Raw genomic sequence first — 9550 nt, forward strand, 5'->3', positions numbered from 1 at the left:
GTCCGTCACACTAATATTATGAAAAAGTTAAATAGTTCCGTTCAGTGTAACCAGTCACACTGAACGGAACTATTTAACTTTTTCATTTTACTATATATTTTAACACATTAATCTGCAGCATCTGAAATAAAAGTATTGGTTCGTGGATGAGTTTGTGCATAACTCATACGTATGCCCTTTTTTGTTGTTGTTCACTTAGGTATCATTTTAATTACTCTATTAGGGTTTTACTCAAGTCGGTCTGGTAATTACTACATTTAAAAATAAATATTTAGAACTGTGCATGCGCAGCTACTAGTGGCTTGTGCGCGCGCTTCCACTAGCGGAGTTTAAATGCCCGACGCGCCAAATCGGGGTACTTTTGCTACGACGACCATAGTCATCTCTGGCCCGTTCCGGGAACTTCGGACGTTAAAGGTTAAGTGAGAAGTGTTAGTGAATCTCACGTATTTATTAGTATAGTTAATAATGTTGTGTCAAGTGCTGAGATTATAAAGTACCAAATAAGAAGTGACAAGATGTTAATAATACTTTGTTTAACTACACCACGTGTGTCTGCGGCTATATAGCGTCAAAGAGTAGGATGATCGGTGAATAATGAGTTGGAAAGAAGTCGAAAGAAAGAGCCACGGCCTAATAAGGCTAATAAGTGATGATATCCTTACTTTTGAATATTCTATTCATCTCCATATTTTCAGATATCGTCAACAGGTATTTGTCCGTGAGGATGACAGAAGAAGCTTCACAACAGGTAAAATTATAATTTTGTATATTTTATTCTCTAAGTTCATGAAGAAATATAGGAAGACCGAATATACCAAGCTGAATGACAGCAAGCATTTCCTCAGTTTAATCGGCCGTTAATTTATCTTGAAGCATGTACTGGCTGTCACGATGACAACTAATATATTATTGCAAGTCAACATGTAAAAGAAAAAAGCCCCAATAGCATGTTGGTAAATAGATTAATGGGAGACCATATTAATAAAGACGTGGAAAAATTTACACTCTGAGATTTGAGTCTTACAGTGGTCACTATGAAGAGTACTGTCTTCTGGGTTGAGTTTAAGTAGCCTGGTAGAAATTTACAGAGATTTTGCAGAAATACTGCCTTCATATTAAGGGTTAAAGAGTAAAATATTTGTATGTAAGTAAGCACCTTCCCAATTGCTTCTGTCTTGCTTGTTTTACTCTTTGGACCTGAAGACTAAGTCTGTACATTCCTTCAGAAGTCGACAATTATTTTCAGGCCACACAGCATCACATTTCAGAAGATATTAGTACCTCATACACTCACCATTTGTGTGTTGTAAGATTCGTAATTTTTGGCGATGCCATAAACTCTTAAGACCTCAACGCTGTTCAAAAATATGATTATGATATTATTGTAATTTTTCTAAATGAAAGAAATATATTTATTTTGTGAAGATAACTCTTGTATACAAGGGAACGGTATCTTACCTCTGTGTCATATACCATATCGTTGTAATCTGTAGAGGACATGGGCATAATGCTCCTCATATTTCTGACATGAACACAGAAATGAAACAAGCAATTACCTTCACATTCCAGCCGTTTTTATATTCATTACTTATCACTCACTGCAGTTTAACCATTGTATAGGAGTAAGTATTAAATATGGTGGTTTATATTTTGGAACCCCACATATTCAATTACATTTAATTTATTCATTTGTCTCTTCATCCATCCATCCACCCAAAAAATCAAGACACAAAATTTGTTTCATCATATCTTCAGTCTTTCAATTTTTCATTTTTGTTTTCCTTTGTTTATTATTCTGCCCACTCATTCATCTAATAAATCAACAACTAAATCTCTTTCTCTCTCACACACTGATTCCTTCATACAAAGTTGGTCTATAAATCTGTTCTGATCTCACTCTTCCCTTTCATATTGCATTATGTTAAGTTTTACATCCATCCATGAATCTTTATTTCTAAATGTTCATATCATTTCTATTTCTTCCTTGCAGCGTACGGTATATATACTGAATGCTACCCTGATATTTCTTTTAACAGGATCCATTCTTGTGCAGCCCTGTGCTCAGCTCAACAATTTAATTTGAATCAGTCTTGTTTCTGTCTTTCTTCCATAGGGTGTTTGGTTTTGTGGTGAGTCAGTTATGTCCCTTATAAAGAACAGCACACAAACCACATACTTATATTGACTGATTGAAATAACACAGGATTGTTTCCTGTTTTACTTTATAGCATTTTTATTATTATGGGTCTGTTGTTGTTATTCCTCAATACAAGCAACGGGAAATTGCATTAATATTGCTTAAGGAAAAAAAAAAGTAATTGACCTCTATATTATGCTTCAGAGATGGAAGCAGAATAACTGTAACAGATGCACCAAGTTAATTTAAATTTCCTTATGAAGACCTCATACTTGTATTTTCAAAAGAAATTAAACTGCACAATTACAAATGAGTCTGAACATAAAATAACATTTAAAAGAAACCAAAACACGGTGTACATGATTGGAGATTAATATGGTAAACTCAAAATGCGGAAATTAAAAAGGGTTTTCTGACATGAAATTTTTAAAATATTGCAAGATGTATACCTTTTCATAATCATAGTTACAGTACTCATTCCATGTAAATATAATGATGAACTGTACTGGAATAGAAATTCAATATGGAAAATAGTTTCCAGGCCCATATATTACTTTACAGTCTGGGTTTAGCAGCAAGGATGAAACTAGAATATGAGGGAATGTAATTAACATTTTGCTTTCCTTTGTAAACTTAATTAGATATTGTTATCTAGTTGTGATTAACTCCATAATTTTCTGTCTTTCGGATCAAGAAGTATATGAATTTTGTGTTCAACAGAAGAATTGTCATGTAACATACATGAAAAGAGATTTACGCCTTTTCTTTAAGCCGGCAGTGCATAAGGTGATTGATTTAGCATGAGTTCCCCTTACAATTACTAGCCGCAAAAAAATATAATTGTGTCTAAAGTTTAACAAAGAATTATCAGCTGATCATCAAAACTATGATAAGTACAATTCTTACTCTATTTCCACTGGAACTCCATTTGATACTGAATTTACACACTTTTCATTTATTCTATTTCTACAAATTTTTCACTCCAGAAGTGAACAATTTAAACCGTAAACAATACTGTCAGATGATTTTTATACAAAATGAGCCAAACCAGAATGCCTGATCTTTCTTTTGCATATCCCATTCAGACAAAAATGTCTTGTTTTTGGTACATATGCTAGGACACTGAGCGTGTACATGAAGTCATGTAGTTCTTTATGTGTGCCTATATAATGATTCAGTAAAAACTGCAGGAATGACTGCAGTTGATATTATCGAAGTCAAGTTTCAGAAATATAGACTATGACTAATCTGAGTTTGAGTTTGAATTCTTAAATCATACTTGGCACAAAAGAAGTTTCTGGTGATTAGTGCATAGTGTCACATTGTAACCGCTAGATGTCACAGTGGTAGATGATTCTGTCAGAATTGTTGTTGTGCGTTTAGTGTTGAAATAAGTGTATGCTAAAGTAAAATAATACTAGCACAGTTAAAGAGAATGCTGTAAAGCAATTTGATGAATGATATTTCTTTTTGAAAGCACAGACTTATTGTTTAAACTCTCAAAATTGAAATTAAAATTTATGGTTAGTATGTTAGTAGAAAGTTAGAGTATGACTGGACAGAGGGGAGACAAGCACTGTGCATATTGGATTCAACTTGTACGGCGAATGCCTTACCAAGGAAGCTCTGGATAGGCTCGGAGACTTCAAATTAGGAGGGCAAATTATTCAAACTGTGAAATATGCAGATGACCTTGTGTTAATGGCTAAGGAAGAAACTGTGCTACAGGGCATGATTGATAGACTAATTGAAATTGGAAGGTGCTATGGCATGGAAATGAATGTGGAGAAAACAAAAGTAATGAAAATTTCGAGACAACCAACCCCAGTCACAATAAAGATAGACCAAAAACAACTGGAGAATGTGAAATGTTTTAAATATTTGGGTAGCTTGTTAACAGATGATGGAAGGTGTACTAGTGAAATTAAATCCAGGATTGCCATGGCAAAAGCTGCATTTAGCAAGAAGAAGAATCTTTTTACCAGCAAATTGGACTTAAATTTGAGGAAGAAACTAGTGAAATGCTACATTTGGAGCATAGCTCTGTATGGGGCTGAAACATGGACACTTAGGGCAGTAGATCAGAAACATCTGGAAAGTTTCGAAATGTGGTGTTGGAGAAGGATGGAGAAGATCAGTTGGACCAATTATGTGAGAAATGAAGAAGTGTTAATTAGAGTCAGTGAGCAGAGGAATATCCTACACGAAATAAGAAAACGGAAGGCTAATTGGATTGGTCATGTTTTACGCAGAGACTGCCTTCTAAAAGAAGTTATTGAAGGAAAGATAGAGGGGCGGATAAAAGTGACAAGAAGACATAAAAAGATGCTGGATGACCTTGGGGACAGAAGAGGATACTGTCATTTGAAGGAGAAAGCTCTAGATCGCATTAAGTGGAGGAATTGTTTTGGAAGAGACTGGACCTGTCATATGACAGATTACTGATGATGATGGTGATGATGATGATGATGATGTTTGTTAAATATGAGATGATTAGTTCTTCTAAATGCATGAAATGTTTTCATATAGATTTTTAATTCTAAATTTATTTATTAAATTGTTCCTGTAAGTAGGGACTATGATAGAGAATATGAAGTCCTTCATTCCTCATAGAGTGGAACTGCTGAAGAACCTAGTAAGGGTCACACTCATGGATTAAATTTCCAGGAAGTATTTTCACCCTGCAATTTCAGTTATTTCCACTAAAAATACAAATGTGTACTTGGGGTGCAGAGTACCATGCCATGAGAGCATGGATGTAAAGTTCTACACATTCTTGATTTTGGCACTAGGTGGAGGTAAGTTCATCACCTTCTTGGAACACTTAATACTCATCTGCACAAGGTGACTCAGAACAATAGCCCTCATAATATTGTGTTAAAGAGGAAAATCTGCAGTTCATCTGCTAAGAATTTAATTTCTCCACAGCCCCAGAATGAGCTCATATGCTATTTTAATACTGACAGCACAGCAAGAGTTATAATATTTATCATCTTGTAATAAAGTGAAAATAACAATTAATTATATACAGGTTTCTGTTGCGCAACATGTCACAATATTGTCTGTACTTTACTGGCGTTCTTTCTAAATTCCTAGGTTCAATACTGTTCTGTTTGGCTTTAGTTTCAATCAAGACACGTAACTGTGAAGTTTAGTACAGTTATGTGATGTGTACACACACACACACACACACACACACACACACACACACAAATCAACCACATCATTATAGGTAAAAAAGTACAGTGTAATATTTACAATGCTCATTATTCACAAATGGCATGAAATAATTACCATGGATAACATTTACTGTGAGAAAAATATAACCTACATTTTGCCATTCTCTTGCTAATTTTTCTAACATAATACTGTAATACTTGATAATATTCCAGTTGCATTAGTTAGTCTTTTTTGTCAAAAATCACCATTCAGTTTATCTCCACATCAAATACAAAACTTTTCATGTCCCTCTAAATTCATCCAAAATCATGATAATAATCAAATTAAAAAAAAACTGCAGCAAATTACAGTCATCACCTGAAACTGCACTTGCCATTGCTGTTGAAAGAGACAAGTTCTAATGACATTTCAGACCCATAGCCTCATTGTGTAGTGCTTGCAGACTTCAGTATGTGTAACTGCCTTGTAGGGTATTCTATAATTCTGTTACTATGTATGGATTGGGAGAGTTAAAATTATATCTAAATAGAATATCTTATAATAAAAGTAAACCTCAAGTAAGAAAAATATAATACAATTAGAAACATATTTACTCTTCATGCATCTACATTACCAGCAAATATGTATTCTGTAATTAATATCAGTATTACTAAAGGTACAATCTCTGATAAAACCAGCATTGACATTCTAAATAAGAAAATAGTGTATAATCATAATAATAAGTATAATTTAGGTAAAATGTGCTGATTATAAAATCTCTTTCTTATAATACTGTGCGAGCACTGTTTTCAAGTCTTAGAACATTATTCATCAGTTAACGGTTCGAACCTATTAGGCAAGCCACTTCCTACATTACTGCAGACAGTAAGGGAATAGAGGTAACAACTAGAGCATAATGACAGATTAGTTAGAGCATAGACAATTCAGCTTGGAACTGTGAATTACTGTGAACTTATTCCTCACATTTTGTTATTTCAGTAATAACATTTAAGTTTTGGTCACTTGATATCTTACAACATGTAAAAATCAGTTCCAAATCTGTGGTAAAATTCAAAAGACAAATATCTTGGTTATGTGAAGTCATTAGTAATACTGCTGAAGTATGTGTAATACCATGGGGTACTTTACATGCTACTTTGGTCATAAAGAGGTGACCCACAACTTGGAATGTTGCATAAATACTCTTTAACAAAAAGAAATTCTTAGAAAAAGCTCAAGATTATTGGTAAATTTGAAACAGAAAACTGTAAAACATACTCTGTTGTATCCTTTTGAGACAAGCTCAAAATTATATTAATAATTCACATTTTCTTTTATTTAAAATTTCTCAGCATTTAGTATGAAACGAATCTGATGTACACTGAAGTGCTAAAAGTCATGGGATAGGTACCTCGTATCATGTAGGACCCCCTCTAGCCCGGCAAAGTGCGGCAACTTGACATGGCATCAATTCCACAAGTGGACGGAAGACCTCTTGAGAGATGTTGGACCATGCCGTCTGGATAGCTGCCCAAAGCTCCCTGGTATTTGTAGGTGCAGGATTTTGGGTGCGAATGGACCTCTCCACCACGTCCCATAAATGCTCGATTGGGTTCATGTCGGGTGAACGTGGTGGCCACACCATTCATCGGACCTCTCCAGAATGCTCGAACCAATTCTGGGCAACTCCGGCCCGATGACACTGTGCATTGTCCTGCTGGAATATCCCATCATTGTGGTGGTACATGAAGTCCATGAAGGGCTGCAAATGGTCACCAAGCAGTGTAACGTACTGGTCACCGGTCAATGACATGTTAGGTGGATGAGCAGACCCAACTCATGCCATGTGAACACACGCCACACCAGTATGGAACCACCACCAGCCTGCACAGTGCCTTGTTGACAACTGGGGTCCATGGCCTCATGGGGTCTGTGCCACACCTGAACCCTACCATCCGCCCGAAACAACTGTTACCATGACTCATCGGACCACACCACACGTTGCCAATCCTCCAGGGTCCAATTAGCGACGTCACAAGCCCAGGTGAGGCGCTGTGTCCAGTGTCATGGTGTTAACAGAGGCACTCTGGTCGGTCTTCTGCTCCCATATCCCATGGAAGCTAAAGAATGCTGCACTGACCTGCTGGATATGCATCTGGTACCTCCTGCATAGAATGTGGATGTGATTTCAGCCAGTGTCGCTTGTCTGTTATCACCAACAATTCTAGCTAGATGCTGCTGGTCACGATCATTAAGCACCTATGGTCGGCCACTGCGCTCTCCACAGTGGGTGGAAATGCCCTCCACAAGGTATTCCCGGTACACACGTGACACCATGGATCGAGGAATGTTGAATGACTGCACAACTTCGGAAATGGAATGTCCCATCTGCCTGGCACCCACTAACATGCCCCATTCAAACTCCAAAAATTCACGTCGGCTTGCTATGAGCAGACTGGCCAGTGTTCAACCTGACTCATGAGAAAACACCTCACAACTGATACTGCTCTGGGCATTCCCAAGCTGTCGAGGGACGGTGGCGCCACTTAAAAATAAATTTACATTCTGCTATCCCATGACTTTTGGCACTTGAGTGTATATTGTGCATGTTAGCATTGCAACGAGTTTAACAGTACCGAATGCATATCTGTACAGATTTCAAGACTGTATCTCTTAGAACAACTAAATGTTTCAACTCACATCAGATTATCTGACTACTGAGAACGTGTGGCCCTGTAACTACTGAAATTATACATATGACCTAGATCAAAAGCATTTCCCATTTTTTCAGGCACTCATCCTTTATCTCACTAACAGTACTCTGTAAAGTTGCTTTTATTTTTCTTTGCTTGTTTACATATTGAAGACAGAATAATTCTAGGCAAGAGAGAGTAAATTTTATTGCTTCAGAAATTTGATAAAATCTTAAATGTCCAACCAGGTCAATTCAAGCTGAAGAGCAACATTTCAGAAACCTTCTGTCTCCCCCCCCCCCACACACACAAATAATGGCCGCACCTTCAAGGACAACCTGTGAACAGCAGTGGACATTGTGAAATGTAGACCCATCTTAACACCATCTAACCAGTTCCTTAACCTTTGAAGTTTAGTTCAAGTGACCTCCCTGGTGTTGCTCTCTCCACAAGATGCTACAATCTAGAAGCAAGGTAGCCCTTCAGAATCTTATGTCTATATGCTATTTAACCTAGATGGGGACCTATCCAACTCTGCTCTGCCTTCAAGCTGTTTAATTTCACTTGTGGATCCAACTTGGCTTTCTAGAAAAATCTTAATAGTATGCATCCTGATGTGTGTCATAAACAAGGTACAAAAAATGTATTCAAAAGTATTCAGTGTACACAACAATATTCTGTAAGATCTAAAAGTTTGTGATGATGGTAAATTGTTACAATTAATATGTTGCTGGACATTATCCATCATCTTGTCTGTTCTTAAAAAACCATCTAGTTTCTATTAAAAACACAACGTCTATTGGACCCGACTGAGTAGGTTTTACCTGAAGACGGGGACAGATTCCAGTTCCCGAAACGTGTTTTTAATAGAAACTAGACGGTTTTTTAAGAACAGACAAGATGATGGATAATGTCCAGCAACATATTAATTGTAACAATATTCTGTATTTAAAACAAAATAGACACTATCGTACCGACATTTGTTTTTATTGACAGAACATGTTGAAGTGCACAAGAAGGATCCTTATTGAAGAATTAGATGCAATTCAACATTCAATATTATATTTAAGCATCCTGTTGCACTCTACACGATAAATGATACAAACTCCGTCCCAAGTGCAAACAATATATATTATATTTCTTTGATCTTGTTCCTTCTACACTACATGTTTCGGCCTCTATCGGCCATCATCAGGTGGAGCACACGTAGTACAGACAAGCAGCGGCACCCACACAAGAAGACTACATTAAATAACACCTGTACAGTGTGGAAACAAGAACTAGCCGCGCCAGCACTTAGACATAGGGCGAGTAACCCTAAGAATTTTAAATTTTAAATTTAGAGAGAAAAGAATTTTTTTTAAAGATTTAAAAAAATCATAACTAAAGATTTTATAGTGCTACAACAGGAATATCAAATTTGAGGTGTGCAATATAATCTACATACCAGACACATATCAACGAGATAGATGTTGATAATACGAAAAAAGTGACATTGTGTTTTTTAAATGTTAAATTTTAGACTGGGTTCAGTGTGGCAGCAACGTTAAGAGTATAC

At 36.3% G+C, this 9550-nt stretch overlaps 1 long non-coding RNA gene across 1 annotated transcript in view; it reads left to right on the plus strand.

Moving 5' to 3' along the window:
* The first annotated feature begins 207 nt into the window (after window positions 1-207).
* LOC117282177 overlaps window positions 208-9550 on the plus strand; it is a 76889-nt gene continuing 67546 nt past the window's right edge. The window contains exon 1 of the long non-coding RNA XR_004512823.1: window positions 208-751. This is a non-coding gene — a long non-coding RNA (uncharacterized LOC117282177). The remainder of the gene's footprint in view (window positions 752-9550) is intronic.

Source organism: Cryptotermes secundus, unplaced genomic scaffold (assembly GCF_002891405.2).
Source record: "Cryptotermes secundus unplaced genomic scaffold, Csec_1.0 scaffold744, whole genome shotgun sequence".
Lineage (NCBI taxonomy): Eukaryota > Metazoa > Arthropoda > Insecta > Blattodea > Kalotermitidae > Cryptotermes > Cryptotermes secundus.